The sequence below is a fragment of the Ambystoma mexicanum genome, chromosome 8 (assembly GCF_040938575.1).
Source record: "Ambystoma mexicanum isolate Mex_15411 chromosome 8, UKY_AmexF1_1, whole genome shotgun sequence".
Lineage (NCBI taxonomy): Eukaryota > Metazoa > Chordata > Amphibia > Caudata > Ambystomatidae > Ambystoma > Ambystoma mexicanum.
The window spans coordinates 562,689,202-562,703,535 of record NC_090929.1 but is presented as its reverse complement, the minus strand read 5'-3'; positions in this window follow the sequence as shown (position 1 = coordinate 562,703,535).

Genomic DNA, 14,334 nt, shown 5'->3' with positions numbered 1-14,334 from the left:
ACCAGTTGCACAAGTAACGTGGTGATGTTGAGAGTGATGTGGTGGGTGACATCAGAGGCGGGGATGTCATTGAACGTGGCACTGCTTGCATAAAATGACCCAATGGGGGGGTGAGTGCTTTGGGCATAGTATGGAGTAGGGGTGCAAGATGTCATGGGGGGTGTATGGTAGGGGAACTTTTGAGAAATATGGGAACAATAGATAAGCCATTGTGTTTGTGGGCCCATGTTAGAAAAGCATTTCCCATAAATGGTTCATAAGAAAAGAGCTGCAGGCCTTTTGTGACAAGCAGTTTCATGAACATTCAGCAGAAACAGTGTGCTGATATTTTGCACAGCTGAAGTTTCCCAGGAGAAGCAGCCTAGTGGAGTCGCTCTAAAAGATGCAATACAGGCCAATGAACTAGGCACCAGGGTGCACAAGGAGAATTGGCAGAAAATAGAAATTAAATACAGTTAAATAAACTCCAGTGTGGTATAGTTTTTTCAGACTACACTTGGCAGCAAGGTGTGAGAATGGAGCTGGGGGGGCCATAGCGTTGGTGTTGGGGTTATGGGGTGTGTGGCCGGGAGCCAATCAGTGGATAGAGGTTTTTGTTGTGCCTATGGTGCAGCATTGTACAGTGTCCCTGTAGATGTCCTCAGGGTATCTTATTGGCCAGATTCAGTGTGAATGTCTCGCCCCTTGCAATCTCAAGCCATTTTGTTTATTGGACATTGCAAACCAACGGCAAAAAAAGTGTTTTTGATTGACCAGCACAATCATGTAATTGAGGGGCATGTGGGAAGGTGTATGACGGCATGAGGAGTGTCAATGTGATTTTTACCAAAGAAAGGTTCCAAACAATCAGGGTCACTTAACATATATAAACATATAAGGGACTGGCATACTTCCTCTATTCAGCTTTTGTGACCTGCCCTAAAAATGTTGTGTGATAATTCTGTAATGCAGGTATAAAATGTGTAGCCGCAGTGGGTGGCATTGCCAGCTCATTTCATTCAGTTCAGTTCCACCGGGCTGTCCAAACCATGTTTCGCAGCTGTTTGGGTTCAATACATTTGTGTTACTTCTTGCTTGCTGTACAGTTGTTTTTTAGATTGGGGGTTTGTTCCTGTGACTACTTTTACCAGGGGTCCCTCGGTACAAAAGGATGTGAACTGAACACATTCCATTCACTGGGACTAGAAAGAATCCTGTGACATTGATTTAGGTCACTATCTCCCCAAACTGGGAGTGACCAATTAGCATGCCTGCTGCCTTCCTTGGATGTGGTGGCTGTTTGCCAGGCTCACTCACAGGAATTGAAACATGATGCACACTTACCTGTGAGCACCATGGTAGGAACAGGAATTTGACAGGCCACAAAATACTATGTATGGTTACTGTCCTGAGGAGGGCAGGGGGTGAACTGAGCAAGTGTAGCTACAGTCACCGAAGTGGACATGATATGACATATTAGTCTAGGTCTGATTAATACATGCATCCTAGGAGATCAGGGTTTGCTGGCATGTACTAGCTGTGCATTCACCATGGAATCAGAGCCAGCCATCAAATGGTAAATCACTAACTCAATGAGCCATTTGCACTTTCACTGTACTAGTCATGTGTACAAATATGTGTATGGCTCACTCATTGAGACAAGCAAATTCCACTGGCTGGATCCTCACAGCAACCACACATGCTTGAGCAGGTTGGGTTACCTTGCACCCACCTCAGGCTGATCTACACATCCTCAGGTACATCTGTGGGACAGAAACAACAGAGCATTCAAACACCCAACACTGCGGGATGGACAGGTCAACCACACATGCACTGGCAGGTCAGCCTGCACCGCGGATAGTGGTGGAAGGGGAGAGACTGGCCTCAGGCACAACTGAAAGTGGGAGGGTCATGCCACATGCCATCAACAGTGCGGTTACAGTGGGGATTGGCACCCCACAGAATGATTTGTCTGAACTATTGCACATACATGCTCAGCGGCGCAAAGGCTGAACCGCATGGCAGAGGCCCCTCACTGTGGCAAACAACGCCCAAAACTATCCACTCTGAACTGTTCAGCTGTGAGCTTCCAGGATGCCCAGCCTCTGCTCTACCTGTTGGGGGGAGACACATATGTAATGGGGCCCACCTCAGGGGGCATACCCTTGACAGAGTCCCAAGGTGGGTGGAACACATTTTCTAAAGTTGCAGCCATGAGTGTGAGAACCACACCAGAATAGGGTGTGGGTGACCCCAAGCAGAGTCATGGTTCAGGATAAGGGATCAATCAACCGGATGAGGGCGTTGTGTGCACAGGTGGACTGGGTCCCCCCTCTGGCAATGTCAGCGAGGTTACATCAATGAGTATGAGCACCATATAACACACCAAAATTGCAACTGAGGAACAGAGTAATCAATGGCAGTGAAGTAAAGACATTGCCAATAGAGTATGTTAGGCACAAAGTGGGCATTGATGGCAATAATACAAATCAGGCACACCCACTGTCAGATTTCCCAGGGGCCTGTGGGGTACCTTTGGATGCAGGGGAAAGAAAGGGACACCAGGGGACAAGGGGAAGGGCTTGAGAGGGAAAGTTTAAGTGGAAGAGTCAATGGCAAGAAGGAAAGAGGGACTGGGGAGTGGAAACAGAGGGAAGACTGGGGAGCTGGGGAGTGAGCAGAGAGCAAGGGAATGGTGAGCAAGAAGGACATTTGCTGGTGGGAGAGAAGGGGGCTGTTAGAGTGGGTGAGGGCTGAGAGAAGGGTGGAAGAGAGGAAGACAGAGACAAAACATGAGGACAAGAAAGAAGCAGGGGCAGAGAGGTCAGGAGGCACATTGAACAGGTTGAGGTGAAGGATCACAATCGGGGGAGAGGTGAAGGGCCGACAGGGAAAAGAAGGGGACCTGCTACAGAGGACTCCACAGCTTTGCAGTCCCCAGCCCACATGGTCAACACACCATGGCAGGCAACCCAGAAAGAGGCCCAGGTCCTCATTCGGCATGCATAAAATGCTGTGTCACCACCCCACTCCACACTTCGCACCACTCACCTACCCCCCTGTTGGACACAATAGTTCATGGACAGGTCATCACTCCCCAGCTGTCGCTTCCACCTCAATAAGAGCCCACCCCCGGGATGAGCTGTTCCAAGGAAGGCGGCCGGGATCATAGTATGTAGTGCAAACACTTGCAGGGACAACAGATGAACAGGCGCTGTGGCTAGGGTATGAAGTTTCCCATGCACGTCCCCACAATATAAAGTGACATACAGTCCAGTCACGTACAGTGCAGGATTTGGGCAACACTGTTTAAATGAAAAGTCATGCACTACATTGAAGATGAGAAAACATACAGAAACCAACAGTTAACAGTAAGTGACTTGCAGGTGTAATACAGGTAAAAGATGTCAGGGGTCCACATGTGCCAAGCAGTACAAAACTAGATGGTCCACGTGTGCTCAATCGGTCCTTTGGAGTTCAGGGAGACATACAGGCAGGCTGTCCTGCCACCTATGTTGACGTGAGCTGATGTATTCCTTTTGGCCAGGCACCGTGTGGCAAAATAAATGGACTCTTGAAAACCAACACAGGCATGACATGCAGTAAAACTTTGCCATTGGGCCAGCAGGGTACCCCCCAGCAGGACAATTAGTGCTCATACGTTGCATGGGTTGTGGCCATTGTCCGTCTTTCAGAGTGTGGAAGCATGGACGGAGAAAGCGGTACCTGCAATTAGTGTGAAATTGAAGGAAGGGATCACAAGTAGGAATGCAGAGCATGATGTGAGGTTTCTGTTGTGTTGGTAACCTGTGAGTCAGTGTTGGAGAATGTCAAGGTGCATCTCGTGGAGGGCACAGTTGGTGATGAAAATGGACCAGAAGGTGGTGTGTCAGACAATGGGAAGCCAATGGAGCACCCAGAGTGAAGAAGTCATGTGTTCCCTGGGAGTGAGTTCAAGGGTGAGGCAGGATGCATTGTTCCACGTCTGTTGTAGCTTTCTGACCTGATAGGCAGGGGCGCACCACATACATGTAATAAGAGCAGTCTAGGTGGGAGAGGATGCTATCCAACTATTCCATGACCTGGTGATGGTAGGATAGGTAAGGGAAGGATCATGTAAGGATGTGGAGGTGTAGATGACAGGATCCACAAGCAGCGTTCATGAGATGAAGAGTGCTCCATCAGAATCCATGGTGTATGCCAGGTTATTCTTAATGAGCTGGATGCTGCAGCAGTGGTCTCTAGGGAGCACAGTGGGTGGGTTGTTAGAGGATTGATGTATTACCAAAAATCAGGTTTCTGCTTCCACCAGGATTTAGGAGGAGGTGGTGTGTTGTCAGGCAATGGTTGGAAATTTGTGCGGCCCATGGTGAGGTCAGGATGGGGAGTAGCCAGGGTCTTGGGTATCCTCGAAAGATGTGGGTGTCATCTGCTTAGTTGTAGCAGGACAGGTCATGTGAGCGGATAAAGCAGGGAAGGGGGCTCAGGCACTGGTTGACGAGTAGGGTTGATAGGGAGTCCGCCTGGAAGTCCCCCTTGGAGACAAGGCAGAGGGAGATGAGAAGGGTGGTAAGAAGAATATGTCTGAATGGTCAGCACAGTAAGAGGTGAAACATCTTAATGCAGAGTTCATGATGCCTAGAGAGTGGAGTCTCTCAATGAGAATGATTGTGTCGTTGATGGTGTTAGAGGCTGCCGATAAGTCGAGGAGGATAAATCCAGCACAGCCGGATATTCATTAAAATGTTAAATGTAGAAATGACCAAAATTTTGTTTATTTTTTTATTTGGCTTTATTTAGTTTTCGACGTAACAAATGAAACATCGTACAGGTACCATTGAACACATGGTTGTCAAACAGAGAAAGGCAAACCCATAAACCCATAAACCTTCCTTCCCATGGTCCTAAGAATCATATCTCAGAACAAATTTCCCCCTCACCCTACCGCCACCCTCCCCGGACAGTGTTATGCTCAAAATTAATCCACCTTTAGGTCTTTATCGTTGGATTACCACATATATTCAGATTTGTGTCTCTTACATTATTATAGATTAATGAACAGCGAACAAAGAAGTTCAAAGGTGCTCTCCATGGCATTATCTCACATGTACCAGGTGTGCCCATCGTCTCCCGACACTCTGCCCTCCATCCCCTGCTTGTATATGTTACGACATTTCACTGTTGGAATTCCTATCCACATGTTTAGGGCCTGATAACGTACTTGGCAATGAAGTCTTTCCATAATGTCTGATATTGTGCGGATCTCCCGTGTAGAGCCACAGTGATCCTCTCCATCAAACAAATGCTAGTGGCAATATTTTCCCACTCCTTCTTACTCAGGGCCATGACTGCTTTCTATTTGATCACTATACATGCTTGTGCTGCTATGAGCAGGGGGGCGATCAACCCAAACAACACCAGAAGAGGCATATGTTCGTGTTGGATCCCTTCTATATCCCGGATCCAACCAAGAACTTCATTCCAGAGCACTCTTACCTGGGGACACCCCCACCACATGTGCCAATAATTTGCGATTTCACCGCATTGACGCCAACATAGGGGACTCACTGTTTGAAACATCTTGGACAGACTAAGGGGGTCATATTGCCACCTATGAAGGAGTTTAGTAGCATGCAGCTTATACTGGGAGGCAACTGATACCAAATGAGGTACCTTTACACATCTTGAACCATAGGTCTGAATCAATTTCCATGTTCATATCTGTCTCCCATCTATTCTTGAGTTTGGTCGTAGATCCCTTTACAGCGTCTATCAGAGTTTTGCACATGACTGAGATCAGCCCTTTAGTTACAGTGAGAGTATCAAGAAGCACTTCAAAGGGGGTGAGATCCCTTTGTATTTTCTCTTTCCATTGTTCCCTCATTAGTGTACCCTTAAGTTGAAGAAAGTGGAAAACCAATAGCTTTCCTATACCTAGTGCACTTTCGAGGTCAGTGATCGTGATGAAGTTACCTCCCTTCCAAAGTTGTCCTACCCTCTCGAGGCCCGCTTCGAACCATTGTAGAAATCTGCCATGGTCCGAGATCTCTTCCTGAATCCGTGGTGCCCAGATGTGGCTCAAGGGGGATGCCAACTTCATAATTCCTTGCATGTCTTTGCTCTTCCTTCACAAATTTCCCAGATAGTGACGATGATTGGATGCTGCCGTATCCTACGAGTCAAATGCCGGGGGAGAGCCCCCTCCTTTCCTCTACTTCCCACAGTAACTATTCCCCTTAGCCCCCCCTATATTTCTTTACACAATTCCCCAAACTCTGAGAAATAACCCCAAAAAAGATGCAGTCATTTCTACATTCAAAAATGTTTCTACCGACCTGCTGAGCCTGCTGTCCTTTGTGGAAGTGTAACCAGAAACCCAAAGCTCAAGCATGGTGATCAAGTGTGCGCACACATACACACACACACACACACACATGTAGCAGCCCAACTCACATCTTTAGTTACAGTCAGCATCAGCAAATCACATGATACATGCAGACCCTATGTGTGCCACTGCATGCTACTATTTGGGGGCAAGCGTTACCAGCTAAGAACATGGTTGATAGTGCACAACCTTACCTGCTGGCAAAGCTATTCTGCTGTGATACCCTCCCCGCCCTCCTCCATGTGTCTTTTTCACGGCCTGTCAGAGGCCACAACCTCCACTAGGGAACTCTTGCGGTTTTTTACCTGTGTTCTCGTCCCTTGGTCAGTCACTCTGCTCCAATAGGTTTGCCTTTGTCCGGGAATCCCTGCTCATACTCATGTTCCACCTGGCTCAGAGTGTGTCTTTCAGTTCTGCCTTTTATTTATGTGAGGAGAGCTAATTGGTGTATGAACTTAGAGTTAAGTGCCTGACTTTGCCTGACCCAGTTAATGGGTCATGTCCAGTACAATGTGTGAAAGTTAATGTTGTTACTCTCAGTCAACCTCTTTCTCTGCCTAGTGTTTGTGTAAGAAGGAGTTGGGACCCTGGAGAATTTTCTAAATAATAGGATGGGGTAGATGAACTGAAAAGGGGGGAATACCGAGTCTCACCATCGGCTGGCTCACCCCCACTCCCCGAAGACCCCTCACCCAGGTGATCCTCCCACACTGGTCCACCCCTAGGAACTGGATCCAAAAGTGATGGCTGTGTCCTGGTCACCTGGATGACAAGTCCCAGAGGACTAGCATGTGAGGCACCCTTTGGTTTCTCACAACATACACACCGACAGGATTGAGAGTGATTCCCATCAGTGGAAGGATGGAGGTCTGTGCATCATCAGTGAGCCTCTACTCTACTCCGACCTTGTCTTGTTGCAACATGTGGAAGTCTGTCCAGCATATCTGCTAACACACAATTTCATGCAGGTATATGTGTTGCCATGATCTTCCAAACCACCATTGCAACAATGGCCCCCTCCAAATACATGATTGGTCCCCATCACATGCATCTCAACCATGTGTGAGGAGAGTGTGAAATGGAAATGACGAAGGCACGCTTGCAAGGCCACTGCTCCATTGGCACTCAGAATGTGAAATGTTCTTCACTGAAACATCTATTTCCCATCCACATCTTGTCCCATCTCGTAGACAGCCTTATTCCTCTATGTTATGTTACGTTAAGTTAAAGGTTCTTATACTGTGCACTGATGCCACCTAAGTGGTCTCTTGGTGCTCTGCTGAGTCTGTAAAGCAAGGGGGGGAGGCAGGCAAGTTAGTAGAACTCAGCAGGAGTAACAAGCAAGAGAGCTGTGATTTGCTATTGGCAGTTTCAGCTTGGTGTCACCACTCACTGAGCGTAGGTATGTTTGTCATTTGGTAGCCGACATGTGGTGTTGGGTGAGGCTCTTTGTGGTTGGTTTAGTTGTTGTGGTGGTGTGAAGTGCTTGCGCTTTGTTTTGCTGTAGAGGTATGGTTGCGTGTACTTCAGAGTTTGAGAAGGTGTATGCAGAAGGATGAGTTTTTAGTAGGGTTAGTTAGTAGCAGGAACTTTACAACCCCCATGGTTCTGACTAACTGCAGCCCATATCCCTTCCACTGTCGTACACATAAGCGTCCCTAAAGGGAGGAATAAGGGGGCAATCACCCCCCACATTGACTGCTTTGCCCATCCTAATTGAATACCTGCCCCTGTCTGGCAAATAACTCTTTCCGGTTGCCTCCTTCGTTCAGCCGTCATTCGCGCATTTTCAGGCTTTATTTGTTTAGCCCAAGTTCTTTCTTCTGACCTGAAAGGGGCACCACAGGAATCAATAGGCCATGAATATCACTGGGGTGGGGCAATCACTGCTAAAGGTAGCCTACCTACATGCTGGGCACACAATTGTTTTCCAAATGTGCATCTTATATTTGTCTAGAAAAAAAAACAAAACAAGACTTTTCCAAACTGAAACATGCTCTTAAACTTACATTCAATACTTTTCTTTAAAATGTTTTTTTTATCAGACTATTACACAAATACCCTGTCATGTGTGTGCCCCTTCCTTTGGTTTTATCACAGGATAAGTTTCCAAAGCTTGTATATGCTTGTCAACCTGCTTAATCACAAATAAATGTTTCTATTGTGTTGACAGCAGTTGTTAGGAAATTAAACCATCAGATCATGGGAGCCAGCTTTTGATTTTTACTACAGAGGCAAAAAGTACCCCACCCTCACTCTGAATATAAAGCAAACTACCACCTCAACCCATCCCAGACTGAACCCATTTAATAGCACTTGTTTTTTTTTTTTTTAAAGGAATTGCAAAAAGTCATAAGATGTATAGCCAGTTTTAAATATATAACATCTTAGTAACAGTCACTCAACCTGCTGAGCTACCATGGTAGCCTTCTATTGTAGGACATGTCTATGAATCCCTTAATGTGTTCAAAATTGCTACATTAACAACAGTGCAGATAATGTACATGACTTCAAAGTCAACAGTATTTGATATCCATCAACACTGACCCTGTGCATAGATTCATATATGTAGTACCAGTGTGGTTTCTCACTAATGGAAGAGGGGTCCCGACTCACGGGCACCATAATCAATTATGGAGGAGCCAAGGTCTGAGTCCAGTGTAAACACTGAGAACTCCCTCAGCTGCTTTTTGCAGCTGAGAGAGCACTCCTCGGCTGACTTGAACTGTTAAAGGAAAACGCGGCTTCCATTTGACAGTTCGGTTCCCCAGCCTTGCATATCTAATGAGCCATGCAAAGCCAGGGGTGTTTTGCATCCCTAACATTGCATTGCCCCTTGGGGATGCTAGCTGAGGAACTGCATGTTTGTATGTGCGATAGGGAAGTGCTACTGTGCCTCGAAATTTGCATAAAGAGGTCTGGGAAACCTACCGGTACGAACGCGGCCCATTGACCTGTTCTTGGGTGGATGGCCCCCGGGATGGTCTCAACCACCCTTTAGTTCACTATGCTTTCCACATAAGAGAATACACTTATCAGTCTTTGGATCTCATTACACGGATGGCGGTAAGGGTTTACCGGTACCGGTATTTTACCGGTACCGGTAAATCCTTACCGCCTTACTACGAGGTCCCTTTGCGGGTTGGGGAATTTAACACCTGCTTTTTGCAGGCATTAAAAACCAACCCGCAAAGGGACCCAGGGAGCTAATTACGGTACCGCAATTTGCGGTACCGTAATTAGCGCCTTCCCCATTCCCATTATGCCCTATAGGGCAAAAATGTGAATGGGGAAGGGCAATGTTGGAAGGGGGAATTACCGCCCCGCCAACCTTGGAATGGGGCGGTAATTTCCCTTTCCGCCAAGGCGGTGCCGGTATTTTACCAGCATGAACCATGCTCTCTGCCATCCATGTAATGAGGCCCACTGTCCCACCAGCACCGAAATGGCAGGCAATTCTCTGAACAAGAGTACCAACACCAAACCCAGACATGTGTTTCGGCCTAGTCGGTCCTCATCAGTGAGGTGGAGCTGTGCCTCTCTAATGTGCCTCACCTTTCGTCGGTTTCTAAAAACATACCTTTTTAAAATAGTCCTTTTTTACTAGCTAGTTTTTAAAACTTCCTACATCATTCCTAGCGCCAAGATGCTTCGGCGTGCGTACGCTTTATAAATATAATTAACATAACAACATAACATGGCTAGACTGGCATTTTGTTGCAGCCAGTAAAGCATGACATCTTGTATTGGGTACCTTTGATAAAGCAAGCATGATACGTTTTATTATATAGTTAGAATTGCATTTTAATGCAGCCAATTTGGACATATGTTCATACTGTGGCAGGGCATTTTTAATGGTAAAGCCAACTGGAGTATGTTCCTACGTGGGGATACTGCTATATTTTGGCAGAACAAGCATGAACATGACTTCTTATAGTATCATTACTGGCATTTTGCGTGAAGCAAACATTACTATGTGCTTAAATGGGAATACTGGCATATATTGGTACAGCCAGCATGGAAATGTATGAGTGCAGCTAGTGTGAAAATGTTTTTACACTGGCATATATTGTGGCCAAAAGCAACTTGAAAATGTGTTGGCAAAATTCTCCTCTGCATTGTTGGTGACTTGCATCTATTGGATTTTTTCATGTTTTACAGTATAAAACCAATTGCATACTGTTTCGTATTTTACCCAGGTTTTGCAGCATTTTAAGCAATTATAATAAATACAATCTGTGGATCTCCGGGTGGGAAGCCCCCCCAAATCTCTTTATTGGTGTGGGCTCCCTCACTACACTCCATCACACTGGCATATCTGGGGGAAGTTTTTATGCCCTCCAATTAAAAAATTCACCAGCCACCACTGGGGTTTACAGGCAGAAACTGAAAACTATGAACAATTGTACTGGGGAAAAGTGATATTGCTTCAACCATTGCATTTTAGGCTAGGAGGATAGCTCAGGGGCAACGTGTTGATCTTGGAAGCAAAACAACATAAAGCAACACATGTTTGATTCCCGGTCTTGTGCTTAGAAACTGGTGTCTGGTATTAAGCGTGTTATAAAAGACAAATTATAATTATAAAGAACCAAGGGAGCAGTTGCCTCCTTTCCCCCTGTATTTGGCCCCTTTATGTGATATTTCATCTGTTAAGCAGACTGTCAGTGACAATCATTTGAAACAGAGGTATGAGGGATAACTCTTCTGTTAAACTGATTATTTTTCCACCCCACCATGTTGTATTTTTGCCCCCCTAATATTGATTTCTAGTGACGCCACTGGTCGTACATTCTGGTGTGTAGCAATAACCACCCGCTCTCGTTCCTCCAGGGGTAATGTGTGCACGGTGGCCCGCAGTACTTTCATGTCAGATATGGTCCACTAGCACAATTGGGCTAAAAGTGAGATATTGCTCCCTTACACAGATGGGCTAGATGCGAGATATTGCTAACTAACACAGATGGATGATTATGGCTGGCAAACACTGATGGGCTGACGAAAAGAAAGGCTACTTTGCACAAATAGGTTAAGTGCAGCAAATGTCTACCATAAGCAAGTAGGATGAGTGCAATATAAGACTACCTTCATCAGATAGGTTTAATGCAGGATATTGAATTGGGGCAACTGGCCCAGACCTTTAAGACGAGGTAGCAATGCATAGAGACAGATGGAGATGCAGAATATTACTCAAACATCAATAATCAAAACTTGACTCAGGAAATTGGCAAAGTGCGACTGTTTTAATGTCAATTATCTAAAACAGGGAGTTACAACGAACATCAACACGTTCGCTCGATCTTCACACTCAATTTAACACATAAAACAAGCAAGTTTTATACTAAAAACTCATCATCATTAACGTCTACCTACGTTGCAAACTACAAAAACCTATTTGCAATGGTGATAGACTTACAAGGAACATCTAGGTATACGGTCCATACTGGTCAGAGAAGGTGATTGGGTTTCTACATCAGGTGGGGCAACTAAGCCCTCCACTACTGCAGGTCTCTACGGAGGTCATCAAATGCACAATGTTGCACTGGTTATACAAACTATAGGGCTCTCTATTGCATGTCCCTCTATAATTGGTTGGCACCCTTGTACCCCTCCGTAATATTACACCTACTCAAGTAGAACACAGGCTGGCACACAGGTGCTGGTGGGCTCGTAATAACTATAGTTTCCCACCAATTAGCCCTGGCATCCATCATCAGACTTTCAGCTTACTAGTCAATTAAGGATTTGAACTAATATTCCCTGTGCTGGAGAATAGTAGGGAGTACAGCATACTCTGTCTTCTTGGTTTTGATACAATTCATCATAGTGTCTATTTTCATTTGACCACGTGACATTAGACCATGTTTTCAAGTCTTACTGCATTTAAAATACTACTCTTTGACGAACCTCTGATGTCTTCAATGTTCTTACCTCTGATAAAAGACAGAAGGTTTGTTCTTTTCACATGTTCTGTAATTGTTCGTACACACATCCATGCCAAAGGTGCCCTTGACATCTTGGTGTTGGTCCAACCAAGCCTTTCTTTGATCCACCTCCATGGATGAGTTTTCAATTTCTAACTGCGACACACTGAAAACGTCTTTCTGCTTTCAGATCCAGCTCTACTAAAGTGCGTTGTGGAATCATCCATAGCCCTTACATTTCCTATATATATACGTTGGTGCATTGCCGCAATCTATTTACTACATAGCCAGCCTTAAAGAATACTTTGTCTACTTGCGTTGCTGCGACTGTACACTTGTAAAATGACCTGATAACTTCTTCATTATTTCTGTAGCATGAACATCTTCATTTCGAGCCCGAAATGTTGCTCATCTTTAACACCTCCTCTTTAGAGCTTATAGAATTGTGATGTTCTCTTGTCTCGCCATCTCTTCTGGGTGTGTCAATTCTGCTCTTCACGACGTCACCAGTCTTTCCTTTTGCTTAGTTTTCCCACTTCTTCTGGGATTTCATTGAAATGGCTACCATATTGTTGTGTATGCATATATGGCTTTCTCAATGGGTGTCTTACTTCCAGGATTCTCTTCGGTATAGGTATTCTTACTGGCAATGCATGTGTTTCACATTCTGGCACCCAACATATAGGCAACATGGCGGAGGAGCTTTGGATGGGGGTACTTGGCTCCATCCCTACACTCCTCCCCCTGGGCGATTCATCAACCACTCTCTCAGCTTCACATCCAGACATCCTCGTCTGAAGAAATGCTTCTTTGGGACCCATATCTTTATGACTCCCATCAGTCATCCTGCTGATTTCACATGCTTATCCTTACTCCACGACATAAGCATGCATTGTCCACTGAGCTTGCAGTAAATCCATTTCCCCACATACTTCTTGTGATTTTTTGGTTAGAGGAACTTTGTTCCCTCCAGTTAATGGATTCTGGCATTTATGTAGTCTCTGATCTCTTTGTCTGTCAGTTCTTTAGTCTTCCTTCCGACTCAACATCAATCATGATCTTAATTCCCACAGCTTTCTTGGCAGTCTTCTTGCTTTATGAGATTATAATCCTGATCACACAGAATCCAAGCATCAGCATCACTATCAAGGAACTTGAATATATCTGCCCTGAACTGTGGAACCCACAAAAAGAGTGATGCAAACAACTGTCATCAGTGATGTCTTCTACTTCGTCTATCATTTGAACGTATAACTTCATCAGCATTTCTATGACCTCTGTCAAGGTGCTAATCTTTTTCTGAAAGACCAAAGAAATATCGAGGCTTAGTACCACAAATGAAATGCGCCAATCACAGGTTGAAAAGATACAAGTATCTTATTACTGTACAGTATCAAAGCAAAACAGATAGCTATCTGGCTTCCAACACCTCACAGTGTGTACCAGCAGACACAGTGAGGGGTGGGAGTGCTGGACATCTAAACTTATACATATTTATACCATTTTTGAAATATTGTCCAGCCTCTTTCCAAGCTAATAAGTTACTGGCTAGAGTGTGTGTCCAGTTCATATGACAAATTTAACAATATTGTACAATGGATTAAACAAGTTTACATGTCCATGAAGTTACAATGATGCTGTTGGTTCTCTGATCCACGGTAAGCCTTTTTCCAAGAATCGCTACAATGCAGTTCAGCCAGAACACACGATCTGAGTTTGTTTTCCATTGTCCCATTGTTTATATGAGGATGTGGCTTGTGAGCTCAGATAACACTTGGATGGCAGTTCATTCGAGTCACAATGTTTCTTTACATTGGTCAAACAGTCTGCTCTTCCTCAGCCTAAACATTAACAGAACTCAAAGGTCGTTCAGCCCGGCTGCAAGTTGAAAACACGGTCCACCATTTTAGACCACAGAAACAGAATGGCGGACATTTCTTAAAATGGCGGCGACATTGATCGAAAAGCAGAACATTTCAGATGCAGTTTTCTGTGTAACAAGAATGGGCTTAGGCTAATATTCATAACATGGCGGTAATATGCGAA